Here is a 10,264-nt window from a genome sequence, read left to right as displayed (position 1 = left end):
TTGATGTTACTTTTCCATTTCAATTAATGGGGTAAATATTGATAGATATTCCTTATATTAAGAGATTTTACAAACATTGAAGCCGTGACAAGATCCTGACACCTAAGAGTTTGAGATCTTCACATCTAGGAGGGAAGCTCACAAAAAATAAAGAGTGGCTATCACAGTAGGTGAGAGGTTTGCTGAGAGTTCCTCCTCTTTTTACTGTACCTGGTTAGGAGTCTTAGCAGGCCCTCCTCAGGTAGTTGGGGGATCCCAGGATAGTGAGAGGAACCAGTACTTCCACCCTCAATCATTTCATTAGTTCAGTTTCCTGAGGGTTTCAAACAAAGCCAATCAGTAGTATAAAGTACATATTTTTGTAAAAAGTTTTACTATTGCCCATTCTAACTGTTTTTACTGTTTTATTATTTGGTATAAATTTCAGAGAATAAATTTTAAATATGAATCATGGTGTTAGCAACACATAGATCCATTCCATGAGGCAAAGAGCATAAAGAAATATAAAGCAAGGGAAACTTGAAGTGTGGTTCCTGTAAGACAAAGCAGAGAACCAGGGTCCTTATGATGGGCTTTCTCTGGCACCTCTCCAGGCACCTCTCCTGGGTAAGACCTAAACCATAGGTTCTGTCTCCACACCCCAAACTGATGGCAAATGAACTGGTCATTGATCTAACACTTCTTTATTGCTCTCTGTGCTCAGAAGGTTTACTGCCTCCACAAGCCCAATTTAAAATAAACATTGTGGGGGTATGGGTGGTTCAGTGGTAGAATGCTTGCCTTCCATGCAGGATACCTGGACTGGATTTCTGGGCCACTCACTCCACAAAGAAACTATCACTGTAAGAGACAGAAGTCTTTAACAATAATGGCTGTCCTCTAATACTTTGAACAGAAAGCAAAACCCCATGGCTCTATGAAGAAACTCCCCCTGTGCACAACAGTCCTCACTTGAACAACTCATGAGGCATCTGCAGGTCTCCTGCTGGCTTTGTGCAGGGGCCAGGTCTACACATCTGGAAGAGCCGACCCATGATTGAGGTGGTGGCACTGGAAAACTGTGTCTAGGTCACTGTCACTCCACAGTATTTACCCTCCCATTTTCCCAGCACTCAGATTCACATGCACTTCCTCATTCATAGTGTGATCAAGTGACCCTATTTAATATTTTGATCCCACATCTCTTTCCAGTAATACTTTTAAACCAAGTCTCTTGTTGAAGTGAGAAGATGGTTCCTCTGGAAGGAGGGGAGATCAGTGCCAGGCTTCCAGGATGCATAGAGGTAACAGGTGCAGAGGACACACCCAGAGTCTTCTTCCTTGCAGACAAAGAGGCCAGTCTGATGGGGACTCTTGGACAAGGAGCATCAGGCCAGCAGGATGTCAGCTGCTCTCTGGTCTTAGCCAATTTTAAATAACCTGGAAGCAGATGCAATCTCAGTTGGATTAATAAGAATTTCCTCTTTCCAGAGCATGAACTACTAGGGCTTCTTCTCAGGTGTGGCCCTTCTTAAACCTTTCCCAAATCTCAAGTTTAGGTCAACATGTAGGCCAGCAGCATTCTAACTGGAGATGCAAGTGGGAATGAATGTGCTTTTAAGCTCCTTGGTACATCTCATTTCTTTACTGCTCATGTTGGGGTTTCTGGCTTTTTTATGGGAGTGGGTAGGAAGTTAATTATATATATGTTCCCACAATTAAAAAAAATAGAAAAAAAGAAAGGACAACTAAAGAAGTAATGGAAAGATTATGGGAAGACAACTGAATAGGAAGCTTCAAGAATGAACCCTTCCACTGGAACAACTATTAAACAGACATGAATTGTCTAAATTAACTACTTCAATACTCCATAGTCCAGAAGAACACTGTACAGCATCCAGAGAATAGCAGGAAGAAGAGGCTGGCAAATTACAATTAAGTATCAGTTGTGCTGGTCTCCAAGTGTTGTGTACCCCAGAAAAGCCATGTTCTTTAATCCTGATTCAATATTATATGATGGACTCTTTCCATGAAGACTGACCCAATTAATTGTGGGTGTGACCTTTTGATTAGATGGAGATAGACTCTGCCCATTCAAGGTGAGTCTTGATTAGTTTACTAGAGTCTTTTAAAAGGGGAAACATTTTGGAAAAAACATGGTTGCTTCAGAGCCAACAGAGCTGCAGGCATTTGGAGATGCTTAGGGTGCCAGCAGAGAGAGCAGAAGCCTGGGAGTGGATGTTTGGAGATGCAGAGCCCAGCAGACATCATCATGTATCTTCCCATGAAGTGCTAAGCAAGACAGAACATAGAGTTGTGTCCCAGAGGAATTAAGTGTAGGCCCACAGACACTTAGAGAGGAAACTAGTGGCATCAGAAGCTGGAAGTAAAGGGACCAGGATAAGGACCATCACATTCCAACCACAAGCCTTCCCATGTGACAGGCATTGGCCTTTCTTGAGTCAAGTTATCTTTATCTGGATTCCTTAGTTTGGACATTTTTGTGGCCTTAGAACTGTAAACTTGTAACTTAATGAATTTCCTTTTTAAAAGCTAGTTGATTTCTGGAATATTGCATTCTGGCAGCATTAACAAACTAAAACACTAGTTAACTGTTTTCTCCACACAATGGTTACATTCACCCAGCCCCTATTCTTCCTGTAAGCAGCAGTGGGATCTGGCCCCTGATGTAGCTTATTGGTGCTTGAAAGGGACATAAAAATTCACTTTCCTAAGACGCAGTGTGAGATCACTGATCAGAGCTTTTTATTAGGTACTTTTGATGAATGAGAGCCCATGTTACAGCCCCTCTTGCAGACAGAGGCAGCTGCGGGCACTTAAAGATCCTACACTTGCCCAGACTGGAAGTGACACATGCAAGTTCCTGTTGACCAAAGCCTGGTGACAGATGTAAGTTGATCAGGAGCTGCTGCCAGGATGCTATGATCTGAAGAAGCTGGAGTCAGAGCAGGAAGATCCTCAAGAATTACTGCTCTATGAAGTGGCAGAGAATGGAAAAAAAATGTGACCAGAGATGTGTAGGAATGAGCAAGGAGCAACATAATGGAAACTTCACAGATTCCTCTTCACTGAATAAGAAGAGGAGAAGGGATCAGGACAACAGACAGAATATTGTCCTGTGGTGACAGCCACTCATTACCTTGCTGTATTTTTCTCTGAAAATCTTAGTCGTCTTAAAGGAATGGACCTCAAAATTATGGCATCATCAGAGCATTGTAGTATCTCTTTTACTTCTGCTTGCCATGCTTATAACTATGTATTATGTTGAAGGAGCACATCAATAGTATCTGCAACATACAGAGAAAATTTATTTTGCATGCCTACTGGATAGGTTTAGGAATTTTGTCTTGGTTGGACTTGGAGCAGGGCTGCACACCATCCTGCTTTATCTGGGTCCACATACAGCTTAAGTTACATTAGCTGCTTATGAATACAATTCAGTGAATTTCCCTGAATGCACTATCCCAACCAGATTATTTGTCCAGATGAAGTGGGCATTGAAGGAGCCATTTCTTTGTGAAACATCATCTCAAAATTTCCAATTGAGGTCAGTATATACGATACTGGTACAGCAATCAGAGAGCTGTTTCCATGTGCTCACCTCTCAGGTGCTGAAGCAGATGATGAAGTATATCAGGAATTCAAAGAGATGCTATAACATGCAGAGGCTGTGCAAGACTTTGTCTCCCAAACTGAACTGGAAGTTCAAAACCTAGTACAGAAGATTGATTTTTTTTTTTAAATTTTGGCCAATGTTTCAATTTCAACCCCCCCCATTTGATCTGGCTGGAATAACATGTGGACACCTTCCTGAACCTTTTTGGACCTTCTTTGGGACAACTCTAATTAGAAGAACAATAATTAAAATGCATGTCCAGAAAATTTTCATTATAATAACATTCAGCAAACATATAGTGGAGAAGATGGTGGCTTACATTCATGCTGTCCCTGGCATAGATCCTTCTCTGCAGAAGCCATTCCACAAATACCTGGAAGCTCAGTGGCAAAAGCTTCACCACAAAGTCAAATGGGTACCCACCAGGAAGAAAACTGGTTATCTTGGATGTTTTAGAAGTTGGTCATTGTTATGGTGTTCCTACATCCTATCCATCATTAACTCCCTGGAACAAAATTATGCCAAATAAATTCAGCAGTGGTTGAATTCAGAGGAGAAAACCAAAATTTGGCAATCCAACAATATCAATTTTCAGTGGCATTCCAAATCTTCCAATGACTGGGGATGGTTTAATTCCATCACTTCCTTTTTTGGGGGGCATCATGCTCAGGGCAGGCAATGGCACAGGGGGCCCTTGGCTTTTGGGAACTGGGGGCTTCCAGTGTCCCTCTGCTCCTGAAAGTTGCCAACATCTCCCAGCCATATTCATCCTCCATAAGGGAAGTTCACAGCATGGTTATTTGCTTCCTCAGGAACAGTAAGAAAGAATTTTCCTGTAATTAGCTAGGAAAGTCATTAAATGAAATATAATTCTGGAAATGGCACCCCATCACCTTTGTTATATATCATAAGCTAATAAAGGGAGAGATGCCCCATTGTTGTTGCCATGTTTCATTGGTTAGAAAGAAATGGCACAATTTTGGCGACCAATGCACAGCAATATAGTGGTGCTGTGAACAATTGATTGTACACTTTCAATTATTACGTGGTATGTGAATACATTCTCAATACAATCACATTAAAAAACATAGAAAACACAAGTCCCACTTGCATTCAAAGGGTGGACTGTGCAGGACTGGGGCTCACAGGGGTCATCACAGGGCACATCTTCCACCCTCCATAAACATCCACAGTTAACACCTCTCGTGAGAAAGCGCTGCCAAATTTTTTAGGTAAAATGTGTGAGAAATATGAGCATTTGGTGCTGCCTTTTCATCTTCTCTCCCCTCACCCAGTCCTTAGTTTATTTTCTGACCTGGGGACAATTCTGTGACCAATCACTGCTCTGTCCCAAACCAGATTCCCCTGAGATCTCTGACCATGGTCCTGAGCCAAATCTGGTTCCTGGCTCCACTTCTTCCTTAGGCTGTGTTCTCTGTCCATGACTCCTCTGTCTTTGTTAATAAGACCTCCAAAACAAAGTCCTTGGGAGACCAGATTTTCTCCATGAACTTCAATCCAACTGACAGAAATCCAGAATTGGACAAAAGAATCCAATGGTTTTCTTAAGCCAGACATTACAGAACTTTTCAAAAATCTAAACAACCTCACAGTTCACAGTAATTTTTATTAATTCCAGAAAATATAAGTAATTTTTATAAATACATGCTGTTTATGCTTAGATGTGATTTGGATTAGTAATGGTATTTATAATGTAATTTGTAGGGAAATATTTTAATATGCTTTATTTTTCATTGATATGATAAATGTTGGTAGATATTAACTACACAAATGCATATTTATTGAGATACTTGATAAGTTTGTTAGGAGTATAGAGGGGGCTAACTCCAATAATTTTGTGAAACCACTGACCCTGGAAGAAATCTTACAAAAAAGAAAAATTGTGGTTTCTCCCACATGGGGAGAACTGTGAGGTATATTTTACCCTCCTTATATTGTTTACTGGTTCTTGGATCTGGGGATGCCCTGCACACATGCCCAGTGGGTTCCCCTGGGAATGATGAGCCACCATCCCTGTGGCCTCACTTTCTCCGCCCTTTCTCCCTGGTCCTCTGAATTGTTACAACTCAGAAGGTCATCAGTGTAAAGATTTGTGTTTTGGGCCTTCCTCTGTAAACTTTCCTTTTAGTTCTTTTTCTTGTCTTCTTTCATGTCATTCATTTCCAGAACAATGTCTAATGTAATTCATGACTTTAACAACAGCCCTCTGAGAGAGGGAAAGACTGTGAAGAAATGCTGAGTTTGCTCACACCTGACATGTGGCTCCTGGAGGACAGAACCAATGAAGCAGAGACAAGGCTCAGTGGTGGGAGTTCCCTGACGACCCTCATGGGAACCAAGGACACACATTCCCTTCCCCAGCTCCAAACCACACCTGCCTCCCAGCCTGATGGCCTTTGATTGGTTGTCCTCCCACTTCATCATTGTGTTCTATGCTTGGATATTGTCTGCTTCCAGGATAGGGCCTAAAAGGAAATCTATAAAAAGAATGGGTCCTCTAAGCTGCTGAAGAGAAAGTCCCATTCCCTGCCCTAGAACTAGACCTTCCCTGCAGTTCCATGAGCCCTCAATGTGAGCAATTACCAAAGCACCAACAGTACTTTCCTGCACTCAGTCCAGGACCACAGGGCTGGAAATGTGACATGAGTGGCAGGTGGAGGTTTTGAAAGATTGTCTTCAGAACTTTCTCACCCCAGACTCCTAATGCCTCTACCCCACTCCTATTAGACTCAGGTGTGTAGGCTCCATCCCGTTCACTGAAGGGCACGATGTCCCTATGTAGTGCTTTGATGTCACATCCTCAAGGTGTGTCCCTAAGGCCCCTCTCTGTGACTCAGAGAAAGAGACTTTTCCATGGTGAGAGCTGAGGTCAGTGTCCAGGCTAACAGGAGTTCATAGGTCACTTGGCAGAGGACAGACTCAGCATCCCCTCTGTGGACGAGGACATTAGTGTGAGGAGAATCCATGGACATGGAGCCTCAGGGCATCAGAAGTAGCTACTCTAAGGTCTTAGAACCATTAGCATCATCACAAGCAGCTGTGATCTCCTTGTGTGATTTCCCTCCACTAGTGATACCTCCTCATGCTTCTCTGCAGGTTTTGGTCCTTCATGGCCTTTCTAAACCCCAGTCCCCTGCCCTGGCTCTCTACTCTTCCCCAGGGCCCATCCCAAGTCTAGTGTTCCTGAGATGATGTTGTCCACCAGACTGTGACAAATCCGTGGGAGCAGATTTGGCCACGGGGTTGGTTCCCACAGAGAGAAAGTGGGGCAAGGGCTGTGCCACAAGGAACCAGGGGCAGCCTGGAGTGGAGGCTGGAGAGGTGTGATGGAAAAGTCAGGGGCAGGGACTGCCAAGGGAAGATTACAGTTTGTATGTCAGTTTGTTATAGGACCAGAGGGATGATTTCAAGTTTTTTTCTTGCAGTTGCTGGGTGGATTGGGTCCATGATGCAGGGACAACACTGCAGGAAGCTCTGGGACCCCTTCTGCTAGTCACCATGAGAGGGCGAGCTTGTCCCTGGGTGCTGTTGGACAGCTTGGGGATATCTTGGAAGCAGAGGTAGCAAGGTTTGCTTTTGGAGCGGATGTGGGATTGAGGAAAGGGAGGGGCCAAGGGTCACTTCTAGAGGTTGGTGTTGGCCCTGGAGTCTGGGAAGAATGGGAGAGGAGTAGGTATCAAAAAGAGAATTTTAAGAAGTCTTCTTCCACCATGTTAGATTTGTTATGACTGTTTTGATGTAAACAATTAAGTATAGAACAACATATACAATAAATCACATAATTATTTAAGGGTGCTTATTGAATTCTAAATTTTTCATAATTAATTCAAAATTTTAATTTATGAATAATTATAAATAGTTATAATATTCATTTCTTGTGTGCATTTGACACTCTTTGCAACAGCTCTGATGGATTTTATAGTCTAGGACGCAGATGATAGAGTATGAGCACAGCCCTGGAAACTGGTCTAATTTATATTTGTGTGCAAAAGAAAGGGTCTGAATGTTTGATCACCTGAAGATCTGGGCTGCAATGAGCGCTCAGGCACTAGGGTAGGGGGCTGTTGGTGGGGAAAATTCCTGATGCTCTGGGTGGTAGTGTGGGTGCTGGTGAGTGGCTCAGCAAGGAGTCTTAATGTGGGCATTGTAGTACCCCTCACTTTCCCAGGGCTCACACAGGATGGAACTGGGAAGAGGCCTGTGGGCTCATTCAGGTCTGTGAGGGATTGGAGAAAGGCTGAGGTTCAATGACTCGAATCCCGGAGTTTGTCTCCCTGGGGACCCAGCATCAGAGAGATATTGGTGGAGAGCTCATCTCTCAGCTACACCCTTATTCCTGTGCCAGCAAGGGCAGGGCACCCAGAGAGTCCCACCCTGAAAGCTCAGTAGTCTGAGGGTGTAGTAAAGATGGTCAAGGCTCCAGGAGCAGATTAGCATGAGGTCCCCTCCACCCTGCCACCCAGGCTGCCTGAGGATAAAGTCTCTGAGGTTGCCCTACCCACCAGTGGGTCTCAGTGGGCAGACTTCTGGGCCCCCACCATGACCTGGGCTCACCTCCTCCATATGTTCGTGACTCACTACACAGGTGAGACACCCCACTATGGGATAATAGGGCATTTTTCCCTCTACTCCTCTCCTGGCCCATCTGAAACCTGTCCTGGACTCACTGTCCTTCTTTTCCTTTACAGGGTCCTGGGCTTCAGTCTGTCCTGACTTAGCCTCACTCAGTGTCTGGGACTTCAGGACAGATGGTCACCATTTCCTATGCTGGAAGCAGCAGTGACATTGGGGCTTCTAACTATGTGTCCTGGTTCCAAAAGTACCTAGGCACAGTCCCTAACTGCTGAAGTATTATGTCAGTATTCAACCTTCAGGGGTCCCTGGTCACTTCTCTGGTTCCAAGTCTGGGAACACAGCCTCCCTGAGCATTTCCAGGCCTCAGCCCAAGTACAAGGCAGATTATCACTCTACATCATGTACAAGCAGCAGCACTGTGCACAGTGGTCCAAATTCATGGGGAAGTGAGAAAAAAATCTGCTTTGAACTCTCTCATTACCTTCCCTGCTACCTCAGCCTCTCATTCATTTTGTTTTCTTTAGTTGCCATTTTACTACAAAATATTTACCAACTTCTAAAATATTTCCAATGTAATATAAAGAGTTCTTTTATATCTTGCACACAGTTTTATAAATTTTTCAACATGTTGCCACCTGCCTTATCATTCTCTCTCTCTCTCTCACTCTGTCTTTATTCATATAAAAATCTATGCAAATTTTTCATTTTCTTAACTACTTGTGGCTCCCTTGTGTTCCTCATGACAGTTTTTCATTAATAATTATTTTTGTGGCTTACTCACAAAGATAAAGTTCCTCATTTTTAAAAAAAATCACTTTTTTAAAGCCTATAACTGAGTGGTTTTATACATCCTCAAGTACTGCCACAAGGACCACTATCTGATGTCAGGACATTTTTCACTTTGAAAAAGAGAATTCACACCCCCAAAGGATCACCCCACATCACCCTGCCCCAGCACTTGGTGATGTAAATAATCTTTTTCTGTCTCTGCGGATGTGTTTTCCTGAGCTTTCTCATAGATGTTTAATTACAGCATGGGGAGCCTTGTGTTTCTGTTCTCTTGCTTAGGATAGTATTTCCAGGGCATCTCCACACTGTGGCAGATGTGACTTGTTCATTCTCTTTTATGACCAACATTTCCCTTTTACAGATTTCCCACAGTATTTATCTATTCATCAATTGATGGACTCTCATTATTACTATTGTTGTCCCTTCTTTTAAAACCATAGGACTTATGGGTGATTTATGGATGAAGGGTCTTTGAAATCCTATGAGGACCATCACTTCCCAAGAAGAAGTAGAAATCAAAACCAAGACTCCACTCCAGGACTCTCTCCAGGAGAGGGCAAAGCTGCACTCCTTGGCCATACTCTAAGCTTCCTGAGGAATCCCACATTGAGGTATGTCTCTTTTCCTACTACTTGCTGTATGTACCAGCCCAGGACAGGTTAGATAGACAGGGATAGAAGGCCTGGGCTTCAGCCTCAGTACATCAGATCAGCATGGTACAGCTGTGGTGCGTCTTTGACCCTGTCTTTTTCTTTTCCAGTTTCTTTATTCAAGATTATGTTGCTTTATTCCCACCACCTCCAAGGCCAGAAAGGCAGCTCTTTCACTTTGTGCACATCATGTCTCATGGATATTTTCTCTAGTTCTGCATTTTTTATGTGGCAGTGTTGTATGCATTTAAGGAAAGGATGAAAATTCATCTATGATTACCTTTTTGAATTGTTTTCTTCTATTTGAAATGGATTGCAACTATAGGAAAGTGAGTGAAATGAATATTTCCAATTCAAACAATTGTCACAAATGGAAACACCTCCACCCGTTCTTATATCTACTCCTTGAGCTTCTGCCCACCCCAAACACTTCCATCTCTCTCTCTCTCTCCCCAAGGAAGCAGGGTTCTGAATTTGGCTTTGATATTTATATTTACTTTCTTTACATTTTTTCTACCTAGGGATGCCACCCCCACACATCGTTTGTCCTTTTGAAGTAATGGGCATTAGTCAACACAGCAGCTGTGTGATAAAGGGCAATGTGTCCTTCAGG

General features: G+C 43.1%; 1 pseudogene; it reads left to right on the top strand.

Moving 5' to 3' along the window:
• Positions 1–2,990: 2,990 nt before the first annotated feature.
• LOC143673239 (vacuole membrane protein 1-like) lies at positions 2,991–4,186 on the top strand (annotated as a pseudogene).
• The last annotated feature ends 6,078 nt before the right edge of the window (positions 4,187–10,264 follow it).

The sequence above is a fragment of the Tamandua tetradactyla genome, unplaced genomic scaffold (assembly GCF_023851605.1).
Source record: "Tamandua tetradactyla isolate mTamTet1 unplaced genomic scaffold, mTamTet1.pri scaffold_238_ctg1, whole genome shotgun sequence".
Taxonomy (NCBI): domain Eukaryota; kingdom Metazoa; phylum Chordata; class Mammalia; order Pilosa; family Myrmecophagidae; genus Tamandua; species Tamandua tetradactyla.
Note: the sequence above shows the minus strand (reverse complement) of the source record. Positions and strands in the feature narration are given on the sequence as shown.